This window comes from Pongo abelii, chromosome 4 (genome assembly GCF_028885655.2).
Source record: "Pongo abelii isolate AG06213 chromosome 4, NHGRI_mPonAbe1-v2.0_pri, whole genome shotgun sequence".
In the NCBI taxonomy this organism is placed as follows: Eukaryota; Metazoa; Chordata; class Mammalia; order Primates; family Hominidae; genus Pongo; species Pongo abelii.
In genome coordinates, this window is record NC_071989.2 from 155,364,535 (window position 1) to 155,385,057 (window position 20,523).

The following is a 20,523-nucleotide window of genomic DNA, read 5'->3' on the forward strand; positions in this document are numbered from 1 at the left end:
TTCCTTTGCAGGGACATAGATGGAGCTGGAGGCCATTATCCTTACCAAATTAACACAGGAACAGAAAACCAAATACAGCATGTTCTCATAAGTGGGAGCTAAATGATGAAAACACGTGGACACATAGAGGGGAACAATACACACTGGGGCCTTTTGGAGGATGGAGGGTAGAAGGAGGGAGAGGATCAGGAAAAATAACTAATGGGTACTAGGCTTAATGCCTGGGTGATGAAATAATCTGTACAACAAATCCCCATGACACAAGTTTATCTATGTAACAAACCTGCACTTGTACCCGTGAACTTAAAATAAAAGTTAAAGAAAATATTAGCTACTTAGATAATGATGTTCTTCTCTGACACCCCGGGGCTGTCTTTGCTTACAAGGACAACTGCAACTGAAAAGCACAAAGTCAGCACAAATAAGGGAATTACAGGATTCAGTGCAAAACCATCTGCACCAAAGTGTAATGGTAGCTGCCTGAAGTTGAAGTAACAGCTTGAATCTGGTCTCTTGGACTTCTGGTTGTGAAGGATGGGCCCTTCCCAAGTGCTGGAGATTTTGAGTACAAGGATAAGAAAGGACAGGACAATAGGGAGTCACCAAAGGGGGTTTATCCCGAGAGTGAGAAAATGGGATACAGTAACCTCTTGATTAGGGCCGGCTTCATGGATGAACAACTTGTGCAGTCACACAGGACCCTGTGGTCAGAAGGGCCCCCTTGTTTAGCTTTATGATCTGCTTTCACCATCCTGAAATTTGAAATAGTTTTTGAATAAGGGACCATACCTTTTCATTTTGCTTTGTGTCCAGAATTATGTAGGCCATCCTGCTTGTTATAGATTTTTATTTCCCTCTTTACTAAAAATCACAAGGAGCAAAAAAAATAAGAATTCTACCAAAGACCTGCCTTAGATTTTCTGTCTTTTGTCTTTTTTGACTATCTGTTCCTCCTTGATTGCTTTCTTTGTGTTGAATAAATATTTTTAATGTGCCATTTAAATTCTCCTCTTAATTTACTATATTTTTGTGTTATTTTCTTATTAGTTGCTCTAGGATTACAATGTGCATTTTGCTATTTTTAAAAAAATGTTTAATTATACTTTAAGTTCTGGGATACATGTGCAGAATGCGCAGGTTTGTTACATAGGTATACACATGCCATGGTGGTTTGCTGCACCTATCAACCTGTCATCTACATTAGACATTTCTCCTAATACTATCCCTCCCCCAGCCCCCTATGCCCTGACAGGCCCCGGTATGTGATGTTCTTCTCCCTGTGTCTATGTGTTCACATTGTTCAACTCCCACTTATGAGTGAGAACATGCAGTGTTTGGTTTTCTGTTCTTGTGTTAGTTTGCTGAGAATGATGGTTTCCAGCTTCATCCATGTCCCTGCAAAGGACATGAACTCTCCTTTTTTATGGCTGCATAGTATTCCATGGTGTATATGTGCCACATTTTCTTTATCCAGTCTATCACTGATGGGCATTTGGGTTGGTTCACAATCTGCATTTTAATGTATCATGATCTTCTTTTGGTTAACAGTAATTTAACTCCAGAAAATACAAGAACTTTGCTCCAATATAGTGCCATTTCCTCTTCCCTCCTTTGTGCTATTACTGTCCTATATATTAAATCTATACATGTTACAAACCCAACACTACAATGTTAAAATTATTGTTTCACACAATCCTGTCTTTTAAAGAAATTGGGAAAAAGGAGAAAAAATATATTTTATGGAATCTTTTATACTAACATATTTATCATTTACAGTGCTCTTCATTTTTTCCTGTGGATTTGTGTTACCTTAGAGTATCATTTCCTGAAGGTCTTCCTTCCTTCGGTACATCTTGTAAAACAGGGCTGCTAGCAATATATTTGCTCAGTCTCTGTTTATCTGAAAATGTCCTTATTTTGCCCTCATTTTTGAAGGATAGTTTTGTTAGATACAGAATTCTTGTTTGACATTATTTTCTTTTTGCACTATGGATGTGCCATTCTTCTTCCTTCTGGCATCCATGGTTTTAGATGAGAAGCCAGCTTAATTGCATGGATGCTCGCCTTTCTATGGTGTGTGTTATTCTTCTTGCTGCTTTAAAGATTTTCTCTTTGGATTTGGCAAACAACAGTTTGATAATGACGTGTTCAAGTGTGGATCTATTTGTATTTATCCTGCTTGGGTTTCTTTGAGCTTCTTGGGTGTATAGATTAATTTTCTAAAAAATCAAATTTTGGAAGTTTTGGCCATTATTTTTTCAAATAGGTTTTCTGTCCCTTTCTCTTCTCTCCTTCCGACATTCCCCTGACATGGTTGTTTTTGTGCTTGAGCTTGTCCCACAGGTTTTTGAGGGTCTGTTAATTTTACTGCAGTCTGTTTTCTCACCATTCTCTAGATTGAGTAATTTCTACTGATTTATAGTTCACTGATTCCTTCTCTCTCAAACCTGTTGTTGAACTCTACAGTGAAAATTTTTAAATTACTGTTATTGTACTCTTCAGCTACAGAATTTTCACCTGGTATTTTTAAAATAAATTCAATATCCTTATTAAGATTCTGTTTGTTGATCTCTTGTTACTCCACTTTTCTTTAATTCTTTAAACATGGTTTGCTTTAGTTCTTTGGAAGTATTTATAATAGCTGCCTTGAAATTTTTGTCCACGAATATTTGGTAACACCCACAAAGTTTCTATTAACTGTTTTTCTTTTCTTAAGTATGGGCCACACTTTCTTTTCTTAAAAATGGGACATTTAAGATAACACATTACAACTACTCTGAATTCTGATATTTTTTTCCCTTGATGGTGGTTGTTGCTGGCATTTTGTTTGTAACTTGCCTGGACTAAATCTGTGAAATCTGTTTCCCCTAGGCTACTAATGCCTATGCTAGTCTAAAATATATATACATTCCTGATTTTTTTATTTTTTTACTTTTTATTTATTTATTTATTTTTTTTTTAGGTGGAGTCTCGCTGTGTCACCCAGGCTGGAGTGCAGTGGTGCAATCTCAGCTCACTGCAAGCTCTGCCTCTCGGGTTTATACCATTCTCCTGCCTCAGCCTCCTGAGTAGCTGGGACCACAGGCTCTGATTTTATTTTTAAACTTGGCTTGCTAGAGGTTGCTCCTGTGTCTGTATAGTCTTAGTGGTCAGCTCATGATTGAACATCATTTATGTTCAAACACCTTAAACCACTAAGATTTCCATCCTTTGCCCTTTTTCACCTATTTTCAGATAGAGGAGCATATACAAAGTTCAGGCTCTTTTCAAGCTCCCCTGAGTCTGGTATCTGCTGGACCTTTTTGAGTCTCCTATGCACATGCATTGAGACTTCGGATAAACCAGAAGCATATAAAGGGCTTCTGTCTCTTCAGTCTCCACTGCCCATATGCACAGCCTCAGCCAGCAATATGCTCTCTCTGACCACAGCTGCAACTTCAGGCTGATGGAGCTGATGGCCCTCCCAACTCACTCCCATCCAAGATGATCATTTCTATTGACAACTTTGCTTGGTGTCTGCACTGCCCAGCTCTTCAAACTGGTTGAGTCTCCTTCAACATCTACAGAGAAGCTACTGGTCTTCATGGCTTGTTGTACCTTGGCAGAACCTATAGGCTGGGTTGAGGTGGATGAGAGGAGCCCTAGGTCAGAACATCTCAGATTCCCAGTGTTCCTGAGTGATGTCCCATGGTTTTTAAAAAATAAACACTTCTCTGGTTGTCATAGGCCTTTAGTTGATTTCCAGAGCACAAATAGTTGAAGTTTCCAACTTTGCACAGCTCTATCATTGCATTTTGGGAAGAGGATTTACCCAACCTCCTCCTAGAGTCATAGCTAAAAGTCCACTCTTTGCCTTGGGTTTTGATTTGTCTCTCTCTTCTTCCTTCGTTGTTCCCCTTTCACACACTTAAGTCCAACACATGCTAGTGGTTCTAGAGCAATAAAATCTTTCTTGCACGTATAAGATAACTTCAGCAACAGATTATATAGTACTACGGATATAAACCATACAGATTAACTTGCGGCAAGTCAAAAGCATTCAGTGAACTCTCTAAACACCGCTTGCCATCTATCCTTAGGCTTGTGGCCTTTCCTGCAGGCAAGGAGTGGTGGATATCTGATGCTGCCTGCATGCTGTTACACTTGTCACAACTCTAGCAAACATCACTAAATGACTGCGACTTTCTTCCCCACTAACCCTAGACATGGTCTCAGAATCTTCCTCAGACAGAACTCCAGGCAGCCATTATGTGTTTCAGAAGATGAGACCTTGTAGCCATACTTTCTTCTTCTTTTTTTTTTTTTTTTTAGATGGAGTCTCACTCTGTCACGCAGGCTGGAATGCAGTGGTGCGATCTCGGCTGACTGCAACCTCTGCCTCCTGGGTTCAAGCGATTCTCCTGCCTACTCTCTCCTACTCCCTGAGTAGCCGGGATTACAGGCGCCTGCCACCATGCCTGGCTAATTTTTGTATTTTTAGTAGAGACGGGGTTTCACCATGTTGGCCAGGCTGGTCACCAACTCCTGACCTCGTGATCCACCCGCCGTGGCCTCCCAAAGTGCTGGGATTACAGGCGTGAGCCACCGCACCTGACCACCTTCAAGTCCCCAAAGCTGAAATGTATAATTCATTGCACTATCTGCTGTGCTTCCACATATCAGTCAAGGCTTGGGGTTGGTTTCCTGAGGAACATGTCTTTTTTTACTTGTGCCTCAAGCTCAGCTCCTGTGACAGTTTTTCTTCTGAACCTTTGCACTTATTCCTTTGGTGATTTCATCGATTTTCATGATTTTAAATCCCATCCATTTACTGGCCCTTTTTAGGTTTATAAATACTTTTTTAGATCAGATATCTCCCCCAAACTCCAACTCTCTACATGCCATCTCCACTTGGAAATCTAAAGGACACCTCTAAGTCACCATACCCAAAACTGAACTGTTCCCACCTGGGGCCTCTTCCACCTATAGGCTTTTTCCATCTTGATTGATATTAATTTATCTGCTCAGATGCTCAGACCAAAAAAAAAATCGAGTTATTCTTAATTCTCTTCATTCTCTCTCATACCATCAGGAAATTCTGCTGGTTTTACTTTAAAAATAAATCAGAACCCTGTGCCTTCTTACCACTGTCACTGCTACCATCCTAGTCTGAGAAATACCATCTTTCACAGGACTATTGCAACTGGTTTTACTACTTCTAACTTTGATCTCTCATATTCTGTACTCAACATGGCACCCAGAGTGATCCTTAAACCCTGGTATACTATACTCAACATCATAGCCAGAAAGATCCTTTTGAAAAATGAAGCTGATCATATCAGTTTTCTACTCAAAACATTCTGGTGGCTTCCCATTTTGCTTAGGGAAAAAGCCAAAGGCTTTTCAGTAACTTACAATACTCTACATAGTCTGTCTTGCCACCTTCTTCAATTCACTCATCTTTCACTACACTGCCTCTTACTCCTTTCCAGCCTTGCTGGCATCCTTAATGCTTCTGGAAAACATGATACTGGCTTTTTGGAGCCTTTGCATTGGCTATTTTCTTTTCCTGAAATCCTCTTTCTTCAAATATCCAAGTGACTAATTCTCTCACTTCCTTCAAGTCTTTGCTCAGATATCATCTTCTCAATGACGCCCACCCTGTATTTATGATTGCAAACCCTATCCTTCCCATCTGTGTGTCCCCACTGCCCCCCTACCTCTCTCTTCTTCCACATCCCTCTCACTCATTCCCACATTTCTGTTCTTTTCATAGCATATTACTTCCTACTATATGATTTACTTATTTCCTATCCTTAATGTTTGTCATCTGTCTCCTCCTTCTCTAGAACATAACTCAAAATGGGTGGGGACTTTTGTTCAGTGACATATCAATTCACAGTTTCTAGAAATGTGCCTGGAACGTAATAGACATTCAAAAAACATTTGTTGAATGAACAAGTCAGCGGCGGATCTATGGTTCTGATATAGTTTTAGAAAACATGCACTGAATGTGAGAACACTTTCCAAAGAAATTTCAGGAGAAGCATAGTTAAAAGAAATGTCAAGAGACTCCATGAAAAAGAAGAGTCCATGGCAAAAAGAAGAAAAGAAAAAAATTGATTGGGAAATGATGGATATAATATACTTCTCTTGGTGAATCATGGGGTACATTAGCATAGTAAAAGTTATGAGAAGTCCTACAGGAAAAAAATGGGCTTAATTTTATTATTTTAAAAAAGAATTCAACACAAGCTCAAACTTCAAAAAAAAAGATTTCTATATTATATTGTATAAATAAAATAAGCAGCAGTTTTGCGTGTGGGCTCTGGAGATAGACTACTAGGGTTTATATCTTGGCTTGCCATTTACAAGAGTTATTTGATATCTCTAAGCCTCTGCTCTTTTATCTGTAAAATAAGGTAGTATGTATATTACAGGTTTGGGGTTAGAATTAAGATAATATAAGTAAAGAGTGCCTAATACATAGTAAGCACTCCCACAATTTTACAAATTAAACAATGATCTAAATGCCTGTGATCTGCCAGTTATTATCCTTGATTCTGGGGATACAGATTAGAAATTGGTCCCTGGTCTCACGGAATTTATGTTCTGTAGGCAGAAGACAGACTAGAAACGCATAAACCAATACATGAACATTTTCTGATAGTGGCACTATTATGAAGAAAATAAATCAGGGTTATGTGATAGAAAGAGTGGAATGGAGGGCCGCTTTAGATTGAATAGTCCAGAAGGATTTTCAGAGGAGAGGATGCTTATACTGAGAGCTGATCAGTGAGGATCCAGTCAAGCAAGGGTCTCTCTGGAGGAACAGCAGCACAGGCAGAAGGAACAACAAGGACAGATGTGTCAAGGGAGGAATAAGCTTGGCTTGCTCAGGATTAGATAAAAAGTCCATGTGGCTGGTCATGGGGAGTACTGGGGAAAAATAGCATTTTTTGTAGCTCTAAATAACACTAATCCCTCTGGGTCTTTATTTGTGGGATGACTTTTCAATTTATAATTCTTTCTTGGGGGAAAGAAGAGAGGCCCTGGAGGGATTGTGGCAATGGCCCAGTGGTCTGGAGGGGAAGAGAGAGGCAGTGATCACAGTTCTACAATTCAGGGAGAATTGACTAGCCTGTTTTGAACAGGCTTCCCAGGTTAAGGTGGTAATCTTTTCTCTCCACCATTCACAAAAAGGGCAGTGGGGTTAGGTGGAAATGAAGTGTCGACTCAGAGGATAAGGGAATATGAATTAAAAATGCATAAGAAAAGGCTTGTACCTGGGACTCATTGACATTGTGATTTCTCTTGAACCCTGATGCTCTCATTCTTGTTGAAGCCTAAGCTCATTTCTCTTTGTTGATATTAGAATTTTATGTCTAAATTTTTTTGTGTGTGTATTCTCATCCCACATTTCTCTTTTTGGAATGCAGAGACTAGTCTCTTGGATATAGCTAAACATCCAGGAGAATGCTTAGCAAATACCACATGGTATTACTTTTAACTTGCAAAAGCTTAATTGCTCACCATATTATAATAAAGTCCCCCTCACATGTCCAGTGAATGTAAATTCTCACTGGTGTTCCGGCTAGTTGCCTGAATATTTTGTTCGCTATTGTGCCAAAGATAATTTTTTTTTTTTAGTGCTCTTCTATACTCTATAGTTCTATACTCTATATTTCTATAGTTGAGCTCTTCTATGCTCAACTATAGTTGAAAGGAGGAGAAAGTGATATCTCTGTAACGCAAGCCAGAGCCTTCCACAATAATACATTGGCAAGTGGCAATGTGATGAAAATGTTTTAAGTTTAAGATGTTTCCCATCTTAGTGTTTCTGAGTGCAGATCCAACCTGCTTGTTATTCTTCTGCTACACAATGGGAAACAGAGGTAAGAAGATTGCTGACCTCCCTGCAGCTTTGAGACAAAATTTCTTGACTGCTACTCACAATAGGCCTTCTTGGAACTGTCCAGAAATAGCACCCTCTCTCAATAATCTCTTCTTTCTAAATGGGTAGTGCTGTTTTGATCAACTTAACCCCAGTCAAGGGTACCCTATAGCACCAATTCAAAGATTCAAGGGTTGACTGTTTGCCTATCGAGATTTAATCAGATGTCATCTTCCTTCTTTCTTGGCTTTTGAGGCATTTCATTATTCCTAGCAACTCTAGTCGAGGGTAAACAAGAGGCACTGGGAATAAAATTCAAGCCACTTTTAGCTTCTTATTAGCAGGTATGGGAAAAACCTGGGGGTAACTTGAGTGGGTGGTAGAAAGGACTGAAATTGTCCAAAGTGAGGTTTGAGAAATATCTATGGGTTCTAATTAGCCCCACCTTAGCTTTTTCTTTCCATAACATAGTTTACAGTGAGTTGACTATAAATGGAAAACGCCTCTTAATTCTCTTAACAATTGATAAAGAAGTTACTTTCCTATATAATGTAGAAGACGAATTTAGAAGAGAATTGTGTGTGAGTGCACGCATGGCATATGTGTGGATGCATGCATATGTGTGAGTGCACGCATGGCATATGTGTGGATGCATGCATATGTGTGAGTGAATGGATGAATCCAGACTTTTTCCACCAACCTCCAGCAGCATATCCATGTCTGGTCATCAGCAATAATCTGAAATATTTCCTGTCATTCTTCCTGAAACACCAGGAGAATTTCAAACTCTTTGAACCTTCCTTGGTATGTTTGAACTGAATTGTTTAGATTGGCCCACCCATTCATTGAGTAACTATTTACAACACATCACTCACTTTTATTTGTTTGTTTTCCTTAAATTAGGTCAAAGTCATCTCCAGGGAACTGGGATTCTTGAATTCAAGGCCTATTGTATTCTAGGGTTTATCAAGTTATCAGCCTGTCCCTCAGCTTTCTATCCTGGTTTGAAAGGATAATTTGAATTACCAAAGATATTAAATTGATATGGTTTGGCTGTGTCCCCACCCAAATCTCATCTTGAATGGTAATTCCCATAATCCCCACATGTCCTGGGAGGGGCCCAGTGGGAGGTAATTCAATCATGGGTGTGGTTACGCCTATACTGCTGTTCTTGTGATGGTGAGTGAATTCTCAGGAGGTCTCATGGTTTTAAAAGGAGCTTTTCCCCCTTTTGCTTGGCACTTTTTCTTGTCTGCTGCCACGTAAGACGTGCCTTTGCTTCTCCTTTGCCTTCTGCCATGACTGTGAGGCCTCCCCAGCCATGTGGAACTGTGAGTCCATTAAACTTCTTTCCTTTATAAATTATATTTCCTTTATAAAGTGTTGGGTATGTCTTTATTAGCAGCATGAGAACAGACTAACAAACAGATCTTTGGACAACAGATTCCATGAAGAGACTGAAGACTCTAGTGGCCCAGGTAGCTGAATCTTCTCCTAGCTTTCTTCTTCTTTATATACATCCCATTTGTGATCATGATAAACAAGGTCGCAGAGCAGTGAGAAAAGGAAAACTAACCACCTAGTATATGCAGAGAGATATCAAATGCTGAAGTAGATCAAGAAGACTTCCTTGAGCAAGGGAGCAGGAGGAGAAAGCTATATCCAGCAGAGATACTACAGCTGTGGAGGTATCAAAGAAGCTTTGAGAATCTGGAAGGACAGCCTAGGAAACTGTTTCTTTACTTGTACCAGCACTAAGCATGCTAAAATATTCACGTGGGAATTATACTGCATGCTGTTTTAATTAAAGCTGGTTGTATTCTACCTTGGAATTGTAACTAATTCTGTTTGCTCTTTGAGAAATTCTTGTATATATTTTTAATATCCTTTGCTTCAGCAGCTGAGATTTCAAGTAACAGGGATTGGAAAATAATCCCATGTGTTTTCAACTGGATGAATTTTTTGGTTGTAAAGTTATTTCCTAAGATTTTTTTTCAATTAACATATTAGATCCTTGAGGAGTATCCTGGATAAACGCCCAAGTTGCTCTTTGGTTAAGTAGAATAGCACAAAGTCTGTATCCAGGGAACCCAATCCTCTGATTACAGAGCAGGTCAAAGCTGCACCTTAACTATTTCTTTAAAAAATCAAAAGATTTTAAAAATGATTATTAGGGAGTTTTTATTCCCATTCTCTCTCAGATAACTATTTTGGCTATGGCACCTGATTCTTGAGAAAAAAACAAGAGAGAAAAATAAAACCTATTATCAACCACACTTGGGATACCATTAAGGGCCACCTCACTTTATTCTGAAATTTCTACTTCAGGGAGATTACCAAGCTTCCAGAGAGAAGCAAAATGAGACCCATTTAAGAACATGTGACCTATTGTGACAAACGGAAGTTCTGAGGTGTCCTGGTGTTAGAAGAGGTAGTTTTTCATAAGCAAAAAAAAAAAAAAAAAAAAAAAAGAATGTGTTGGGTGCCTGGGGAGACTTTGGCCTCAACAAATATACCTGTAGCTTTTCTAGGTTTAGCTGTAGCCTAAAATTTAAAACTAAATATTTGAAAGTTGTATCCAATTTCCTCAAAGCTGAAAGGGAAATCAGAGACCAAACTTTTTTTTTTTTGATTGAAAGGTGTTGCTGAGGTGAACAAGGACTATTATTCTAACAACATAGAGCACGTTCTTCCAGATCACCAGCTGATAATGTCTGTAAATAGGTAGGGGTAATCTGAATGTAGAATGATGGAGAAGATAGAATTTGCCTTTGGTATGGAAAAAAAGATAGGAAATTATCACTCTTCTACTGCAAAGCATTCATACTCCATCAGTTACCATTGATTAATTTATGCGATTATGTATTGAACTTATATTAGTTTCTAGGCATTGAAGATTCAACAGTAAATCAGACAGACTTAGATCCAGTCCTCAAAGTACTTAAAATCTATCTGTGCCTCTCAAAATTCATATGTTGAAATCCTAACCCGCAAGGTGATGGTATTAGGAGCTGGGGTCGTTGAGAGGTGATTAGATCATGAGGGCAGAGCCCTCACGAATGGAATTAGTACCATTATATAATAGGCTCCAGATAGATCCTCATTCCTTCCATCACGTGAGGTACAGCTAGAAGGCACTGTCTATGAGGTACACAGGCCCTCACCAGACTCCAAGTTTACCAGCACCTTAACCTTGGACTTTCCAGCTTCCCGAATGAGGGGAAATAAATTTATGTTGTTTATAAGCTACTCAGCTTATGATATTTTATTATAACTGCCTGAATGGACTATGACACTGTCTAATGAAGGACACAGACAATGATCTAAGAGTAATTATGCCATGTAATCCATGCCAATATGGGGGAATGCCAAGTAGCTCTGGGAGCACTTAGCAAGGCCACCCAGCAATATGTGGGGATGGTGATAGGCTGTCAGGAAATTCATTCCCTGAAGTGGCATTTTAGCTGAGGCCTGAAAGTGTCAGCCAGGTAAAGGAGGATTGAAAGTAAAGAGGGCAAGAAAAGAGAAAAAAAAGTTGGAGAAACTAAAAGAAGTTTGATATGTCTTCAGTGTAAAGTTTGGAAAAGGGTGGTAGAAAACATGGCTAGAGGAGGGAGGAAGTCTTAAAGCTGTGCCAATCTGAGACCTAACTTCTGAGGTCTGCATATGCTTGGACTCAGATAGAGGGGGGTTTGATTCCCAGTTCTCATCCTTCCCAGCAACTTAGGCAAGTTATGCCACTTCTAAGCCTCATTTTCCTTATGTATATAACGGGGAATATACCTTCTTCGTAGGATTGCTTGGAAAATTAAATGATGGAGCATATCTGTACCTGGCAGATTGGAAGTATTCAGTGTATTCAGTACACGGGAGCTACAGCTGTTGCTGTTACTACAGTCAAATACAATGGCATTCCAACAAGGAATAATGTATCAGGAAAGTAAGCTCTGCTGCCATCAGTTTAGGCATCAGTAGAGCCACATATGTTGACGTTTTGGGTTGGGGTAACTTCCTGATGTGTCTCAGTATCTTATTCTTTTGAGAGTTTAGCTCTATCCTTTGTTTCAAGAAAGCAAAGATTTCCTGCTGTAAGCAGTGGAGTCATTTGATACAATCGTTCTAGGCATTGTGCCCATCCATTATTATGCTTTGTCCTGGTCATTCATGCTGCCTAAGAAGATGCCTAAATTATCATCCCGCTCCCCCTCTGAGTGGGCATAAGAAGTAAATGAAATAAACTAATGCAGTGGTTGCTAATACCTATGTTACCTTCTTTTTGTTATCAGCCTTAAGACTTCTTGTAAGCAGGAAAAGAAAAAAAAAACCCTAGACAGTTATGAAGGATGGTTTCTCAAAAAAAAAAAAAAAAAAAGATATGTCTGTTGAGATTTTTACAGTCCTTTTGATTGCTTTTCACATCACTAGGCTCAAACAAACAGAACCTGTCTGTACAGACAGATAGTAGGAGGACATGCTGCACAAAGCACTAAAGCTCTCTCTGAGCCAAAAAGAGAAGCCTGTCATCTCATTTCTTTTAGCCCCTACGGCTGTGGGCTTGGTTTTTCTATGTGAATACTCTAACACACCTGTACTGAGAATTTACTCCTTCCCAGGTAACTGGGGATCATAGAAATAAAAGACATACTCTATGCCCTCCCAAGGTCCTTGTTCTGTTGTGGGAGACAAACCAGTGAGCCAGGGTTTTTTTTTTTTTTTTTTTTTTTTTAATGCTGTCTAATGGGCAGTCCCTGTACTAAATGCTTCATACGCTTTATTAAAGTCCTCCAAACCATCCTTCAAACTAGACAGTATAAACTTCCATTTGTGGATAAAACAATTGAGATTTAAAAGTGGTTACTAGGCTGGGTGCGGTGGCTTACATCTGTAATCACAGCACTTTGGGAAGCCAAGGCGTGCGGACGACCTGAGGTCGGCAGTTCGAAATCAGCCTGGCTAACATGGTGAAACCCCGTCTCTACTAAAAATACAAAATTAGCTGGGCGTGGTGGTGCCCGCCTGTAATCCTAACTACTTGGGAGGCTGAGGCAGGAGAATCCATTGAACCAGGGAGGCAGAACTTGCAGTGAGCTGAGATCACACCATTGCACTCCAGCCTGGGTGACAGAGTGAGACTCCGTCTCAAAAAAAAAAAAAGGGGGGGGTTACTAGTTACTTCCCCACAGATAGATAGGTAGTAAGTAAGTGGCAGGGCTGGGATGGGGCCAGGATAGTCTTACTTTTGCACTTTATGACACGCTACCTCCACACTCCTCGCAGTCTGTCAGTGGGTTACTTTGATAAGTGTTATTAAGGGTTTACTTAAATACTAAGTACTGTGGAAGGACTGTGGGTCCACAGAGAGGAGGGGCTTTTGACAGAAGGCAGAGAAAGAGAAAGATGGAGTCAGAACAACTTGCCAAGGGAGGTGGCCTCTGCTCTGAGATTGGAAGGCTGAGCAGGGGTTGGCCATGTAAAAGCGTGAGGAAAGGAGACATCCTTTGAGCTAGAGTGAGCCGCAGTTACACCTTCACGGAGGCTTAGAGAACAGGATGTCTTCAAGGAGCTGCAGGTCGCTCGGTACAGCTCTTGGTTATCTGCAACAATAGAGGGAATGTGTGGGACAGATGATCTGAAATTTATGTCTGTTTGGCTTCTGTATGTACAATGTTTTTATTTATTTATATTCTGCCTTGTTCCACAAAGGTTTTGAAAGAAAATTCATTACATGGTTTTTATGCAGTGACCTTCCTAATTAAGTTTTTCTCAGCACTGTCATGTTCGTCTTTGTATTCCCTCAGCCATATGCAGAGAGACTTGAATAAAAGTTGAACTGAATTTACATACTTTGAGCACTCTGTAAGCAGTTAGCAAGGGCAACTGGTCCCAGAAGCTTGTGGGTGGAAAGGAAAAATTTTACTGGGCCAAAACGTAAAATTGCTTAGATTGAGGTACCGTATTTCATGGATTCCAACACACTATCGATTATAGGGTATGCTGTTATGAAATTTGAAGTGCTATTAAAAAAGAAAAAATCCTGTTCATTAAATTATAGCACAGTATAAACTCACTATCTATTGCAAGATGTACTCTGATTTCAGATATATTAAATGTGAAAAAATGTGTCTTTAAAGAGAAAATGCATGGTGATGATGTTAACTCCCACCCCAAATAGTCAGAAATTCTAAAACGTGCGGATTCCCTGGTTGATGTGAGAGAAAATGAGAAGTCTTACACATTTCTGGATGGCAATTTGCCCAACAACCTAAGCCCAAAAGATTCTGCAAACTCTTTGACCTAGAAATTATGTCTCTAAGTCTGTGGGTTCGGTTTTTCTATGTAAAAAATAATTAAAGTTAAAGAAATACTAATTTAAATTTTTAAAGTTACATTGCATTTTAAAAATCAGGTAATAAAGTATTTGTTATAAAATTACTCCTGTGAAAAAACATATTTACACTTCATGTTTACATAGGAATTAAAATCTTGAATGACATATCAAAATGTTGACAGGGATTGTCTGGATGAAGCAATTTTGACTGATCATTTTATGTTCTAATTTTTCAAAAATTGGAAAAGTACTGATTAGACAATAGGCTTTTTTTCTTTTTTTTTTTTTGGAGACAGAGTCTCCTTCTGTTGTCCAGGATGGAGTGCATGGAGTGCAGTGGTGCGATCTCGGCTCACTGCAACCTCCGCCTCCCGGGTTCAAGCGATTCTCCTGCTTCAGCGTCCTGGGTAGCTAGGACTACAGGCACATGCTGCCACGCCTGGCTAATTTTTTGTATTTTAGTAGAGACGGGGTTTCACCGTGTTGCCCAGGCTGGTGTCCAACTCCTGAGCTCAGGCAATCAGATATGGGCCTTTAAGTAGACAATACACATGTGAATATTGGAAAATTAACTCCCTTGTCTTAGAAACTTTATTTTTTATGAAGTAGGCTCCTGAATCTTTCCTGTCTCATAAATGAGTCTGTCCAGGCTCCAGGTGGTTCCAACTGAGGCCCTGGTTAAAAGGGTGTGAAAAGATTATTTGATTCCCAATTGGAAATACAGCTTTATCAACTGGAGTTTTCCCTTAAAAGTTGATACCTAAAAGGAGAAAATAAAAATAAATACTTCTACCTCAGGGTGCCAGAGGGTCTGGGGAATGAGGTCTTTATGATGTAGTATTAGTCTGAGGCAAATTGTGAGACCCTGAGCACATGCAAGTCACGTTCAAGGTCCTGCGAGTGGGAAAGAGGGTGATGAGCAGAAGTCAAGCTTAGGCTTACAACTTTTGCCATGGCTTAAATGGTAAATCCTCCATCTCTAAGAACCACACTGCTACAAATTCACAACTTTTGTTTTGGAAGTCATTCATAATTCTTCATAAATGTTTTTTTCTAAAAGACAAACTTTTTGTTGGCCTAGACTCCACTTTAAGGGGAAAATGCAACACTGACTATATCTATTTATGAGGTGAAGTGGACCTCCTGCTTCATAGAGGAAACATTTTTGAATGCTCAAACATAGTATTCCTGCTTGAATAGGAAAAATTGTAACTATGCATTTGGTATTTCTATTTTATCCCCAAATTAGTGAGTTGCCTTTTTGACTTTTTTTTTCAAGGTAGCTTTATATTTATGTATAGCTCGCTTTTAAAAAATAAGCTGTTCTTATACTTCCCAACATTATATACCTAACTGTTCCTTAATTTAAAGCTCAGCTTATGTACAAGTTTTATTTTGCAATCAAGTTTTATTTACTTGTTTACAGAGTTTGGCTTGTCATTGCTTTTTGTCAGCTCTGCAAGGTTTCAGCCATTTGTAATCTTTGAATATTTACATAGTATCATCTACCTACATCTATTTTTTATATAACGTATGGCAGTTGTAACCTAAAAGAGTAAAACAAAGATTTCAAGTGCCATGGAAGTCTAGGTCAAGAAGAGATGAGTTAGCATTTGGTGAACGAAAGTATTCTAGTGGGCATCTACTGTCTGTCTTTCTTGCATCACTTTCCTCTTTCTCTGGACAGCAGAACTCCATGTTGATCTTTCCACTCCACTTTGTCTTAATAAAGCTACAAGTCTCAGCGCCCTGCCCTCCTGGCTGCAGATTCAGGCCTGGATGATTGGAGTGCCACATCTACTTGGCCAGGATAGTTGACTCAAGTGTGAATATCTATTCCAAATCCAACAGAGAACTTCTCTGGAATATTTATATATGGACACAGAGAAAGGAGAATTTTTCTCCTGTTTTTTGCTTTCATTTTGGATTGTGAGCCATAAGAATGCCAGTCAGGAGTTATACCTACTTGTTCTGGCCAGATGGAAGAAGTCCAGATGGAAGAACATTTGCTAGGAAAAAAAAAAACATAAGCCTACTGCCCAAGGAGAACATATCTAAAAAGGGAGCACAGTGACAGACACATATTTAATGAGCCCTTAGAGACTGGATGCCACCTCTACCCTTTGATTTCTCAACAAAATCCCTTTTGTTTTTCTTCGTATAAACTTGATAGAATTGGGTTTCCGTCATTTGAAACTGCCCAAGTGCTTGACTAATCCTTGGCCCCTTAGTTATCTTCCAAATCACACTAGGTGCATACATATCCTCCCCATGCATCCACAGTCAGCTGTGTTCCACTGAATTCTCTATCATATGAGCATCCAAACAGGTATGATTTTATTAAATTAGTATCAGTGTAGTTACTCTAAAGAGAATATGAGTGATTTCAGCCTAGTATTATACTTTCCATAAGCTGTAGCCTTCTCCTAGAAGTATTCCTTGTTGAGTAGTTCTTTGCCCTAATGTTCAGACTTTAGTAGTGGACTAGGACATTTGTCCACCGCTGGCACAATTAGAGCCTCAATTTTACATTGCTGAAGACCTAGCATAATCAGAAGGAAAGAGTTTCCTGGAGACTTGTCTTCTTGGTTCTCAAGATTACCAAAGGCCATTTTAGAAAGAAAATGATTATGAGGCTACATGAAATGCAACAAGATTTTATAGCAATCAAGCCTGACTTTAGAAGGCAGCTGGAAAACAGGACACTCCTCCTCCCACCCTTTCTCCTCCCCAACAAATGCCATATGTCTGCTCACAATGCATTCTGGCTAGCTGCTATGTGGTTGACCTTCGATACTGAAAAAATGCCAAAACACTTGGGACCTTATTTTCCTTTCAGCTCATTGTTACAGTCACATTTAATATGGTTGAGGGAAAACATGAAAATTATGACAAACCAGCCTGAAATTCTTTAAAGTAGTCCATCAATAAGACAGATCTCTGGATACTTCATAATATTTGTGATGGTTCAGAGAAGGAGGAGTCTTTGGGGCCCTTGAAAAATGATGCTTCTGTTGCCTAGGGATGTGTTCAGAACCACGTCAGCATTTATGTCATCTGTAGAAAAACTAAAAAACATTAGGTTGGTGCAATTACTTTTGCGCCCACTTGATAGAACCTTTTCACTTCCTTTTTCTATGAGCAGTTAATTCAATTTCAGATTGCTATATTGGATGCAGAACAGTTAATAGAGGAGTTTGCTATTCCATGTATGGCATAGTAGAATGAAGAGACTTTTTATTGCATCTGTATAGTAAATGAAATTTCCTCCCCAAATTAAAATAGCTTTTGTGTTGGTTTCTTAGGGCTGCCATAACAAAGTATCACGAACTAGGTGTCTTAAATGACAGGCATTTGTTCTTTCACAGTTCTGGGGACTAGAAGTCTGAAATCAAGGTGTTGGCAGGGCCAACCGCCCTCTGAAACCTGTAGAGGAGAACCTTTTATTGCTTCTTCCAGCTTTTGGTGTTTGCTGCCAATCTTGGCATTCTTTGGCTTGTAGATGCCTCACTCCAGTCTCTGCCTCCCCGGTTGCATAGCCATCTTCTTCCTGCGTGTCTCTCTTATGAGTACAACAGTTATATTGGATCAGGGCCCACTCTAATTCAGAATGATCTCATTTTAACTTGATTTTTCAGATTACATGAGCAAAGACTCTTTTCAAATGAGATAACATTCTGAGGTACTATGAGTTAGGACTTTAACATATTTTGGAGAGAATATGATTCAACCCTTAACAGCTAAATTGTTGCCTGATTGTAAAACTAATACATGCTTGTTGTGAAAAGGAGAGGTATAAGGAAGAAATTAAAAATCATCCAGATTCCTCCCACCAAAAATAACCATGTTAACAATTTGGTGAATGTCTTTTCAAATATTTCTCAAAACAAATGTTATTTTCTTATACCGTCAGAAATAAGTCAAGTTCAAGGACAGAAGCAGTTGAAGATGTCTACAGTTTTGTGCAGATTATAACAAATGATGCCGTGATGTGTCTTTTTTCTTTCTCTTTTTAGTTGCATTTGTGCAATTACTTCTTTAGGATAAATGCTTAGAAATACAATGTCTGTGTAGAAGAAAAATATGCATTTTTATACATATTATCAAGTTATACTCTAGAAAGAATGGAGTGACTCCATTCCCACCAATAATGCATGAGAACTCCTGTTTCTCCCATCTTCTTTGTCCTATAGATTACAAGTATTAGTATGATATATGTTAAAAACTTTAAATTTATGAATATTTCTGTGTTCTCCTATGTGAAATTCTAAACCATGGCATTTCTTCATTCTTAGGTAATAAACATGAATCCACAATTTTTTTTTTGAGATGGAGTCTTGCTCTGTCACCCAGGCTGGAGTGTAGTGGCGTGATCTTGGCTCACTGAAAGCTCTGCCTCCCAGGTTCACGCCATTCTACTGCCTCAGTCTCCCGAGTAGCTGGGACTACAGGTGCCCGCCACCACACCTGACTAATTTTTTTTTGTATTTTTAGTAGAGACAGGGTTTCACCGTATTAGCCAGGATGGTCTCGATCTCCTGAACTTGTGATCCGCCCGCCTGGGCCTCCCAAAGTACTGGGATTACAGGCGTGAGCTACTGCGCCCAGCCCAAATCCATAATTTTAATCTAGTATTTTCACACTTTGATAAATTTCTAATTCTGACCCATCCACAACATGTTTTTAGTACAGGATATGGAATTGCAATCCAGAGATTCTGATTGAACTGAGTTTTATTTCTTTATTAAGTCACTCAAAATTACATTGTTTGGGAATGTGAATGGGAAATTTAGTGTGTTTCCTGTTTGCCTTTCCAAGAGATCAGGTTCATTTAATCAAAGGCCTTGTACTAATTCACAGAAAAACACATACTCAAAAAGTAATCAGGGACATAATTTTGAGCCATGGTAATAAGCAGTACTTTTAGCTTCAGTACTTATAGTTAATTGAATTTATCAGCATTCTTGCTGTAACTAAACCCTTTTCTCTCCCATTCAGCCCACGAGGTTGTAAGAAAGTTAATGACATTACAGGGTTAATCCTGACTCCATTTTAATGTGTTTTCTTTAAATTGCAATCTTGGCACACTTGGGCCTTTTGATTATCAGTAGTTCAAATTACTTGCCAACCATCTTTCAACTCTTTAGAATGGGCTTGATGTTAAGACCCCTGGTTTACAGAGGCACTAATTTTTTTTTTTTAATAGCAGAAAAGCATAAGCTCAGAGAGAAGTATTCTTTCCCCAGAGAAAATCTGTAAGGAGTTATATGAAAGGATCCAAATCCAGCTTACTGAAACAAGAACTGTTTTCAGATAAAATGAAGACAATATCCCTGTGTATCTCTTTCCCTGATCCTTCACATGGATTCACTATCGAGGAACACTTGCTCCCAAAATACACCCTTCTTCACACTGGCCTTTTACTGCTAACTTTGTATTGGATTGGTGGGTTATTCTATTCTTTCGGCCTCATTGACATGTGTTCAAGGAGAGGCAGCTCCAACACCTTGTCTCAAGTGGATGACATTTCCTGTCAGTAACTTGCTATTTAGCTACAGAGACCAGCCTCCTCATCCTTATCTCTTTAAAGGAGTAAATGAATACAAATTAAAGTTTTAATCTCAGACGGTAACATCAATAGTATTTGCACTACAAGTAGTTCCATAATGGTCTCATTACTGCTCCTAAGTGCAATACGCTGAGACGTCTAAATTGCCGATTGCCACTACATATATTCTTTGAGAAAAGGTATCCAGGTAACCATGGCAATTGTGTCTCCAGGCAAGATGGGAGTGGGGTGAGAAACTATTTCATTAATTGAAGGGAAGAGATTGAAAAGAGATTTTCAAGCTTTACATCAGAGAGAGAAAGAAAGAAAAGGTAGATCCCACAACCTTATTTTATTTTCATTATTAGATTACGCAACCCAGGGAAACTCCAAATGATTTGAAAGGTTCAGAGAAATCATAAGATTAAATAACAGCAGCATTCTTAGACTTTCCACATTATTACAGTGGTTGACCTGTACCAGATTTTATTTGGTTGGGTTTTATATAGTTTGATTGAAACTCAATATATCTCCTGAGAAAGCAGAATTGTGTCCCACGATTTAAAGAGAAAAAAAAAGGAAGAATACTCACAGGAGCGGGAAGACTGTGTAGGTGGTATAAGAGCTCTATTTATTTCAAGTTGATAGCACCTGAAAGGGCTGATTTTATCAGTAAAACTCATTTGTAACCTTGCTTCCCCGCCCTCCCTCCACCCTTGGTAGTCCTCAACCTTTAAAACAATTTATTAAAGGTAAAGAAATACTGTGATGAAA

General features: G+C 39.1%; 1 protein-coding gene across 8 annotated transcripts in view; it reads right to left on the reverse strand.

Moving 5' to 3' along the window:
• Nucleotides 1-20,523, reverse strand: part of PPP2R2B (protein phosphatase 2 regulatory subunit Bbeta) — a 489,623-nt gene that overhangs the window by 328,404 nt on the left and 140,696 nt on the right.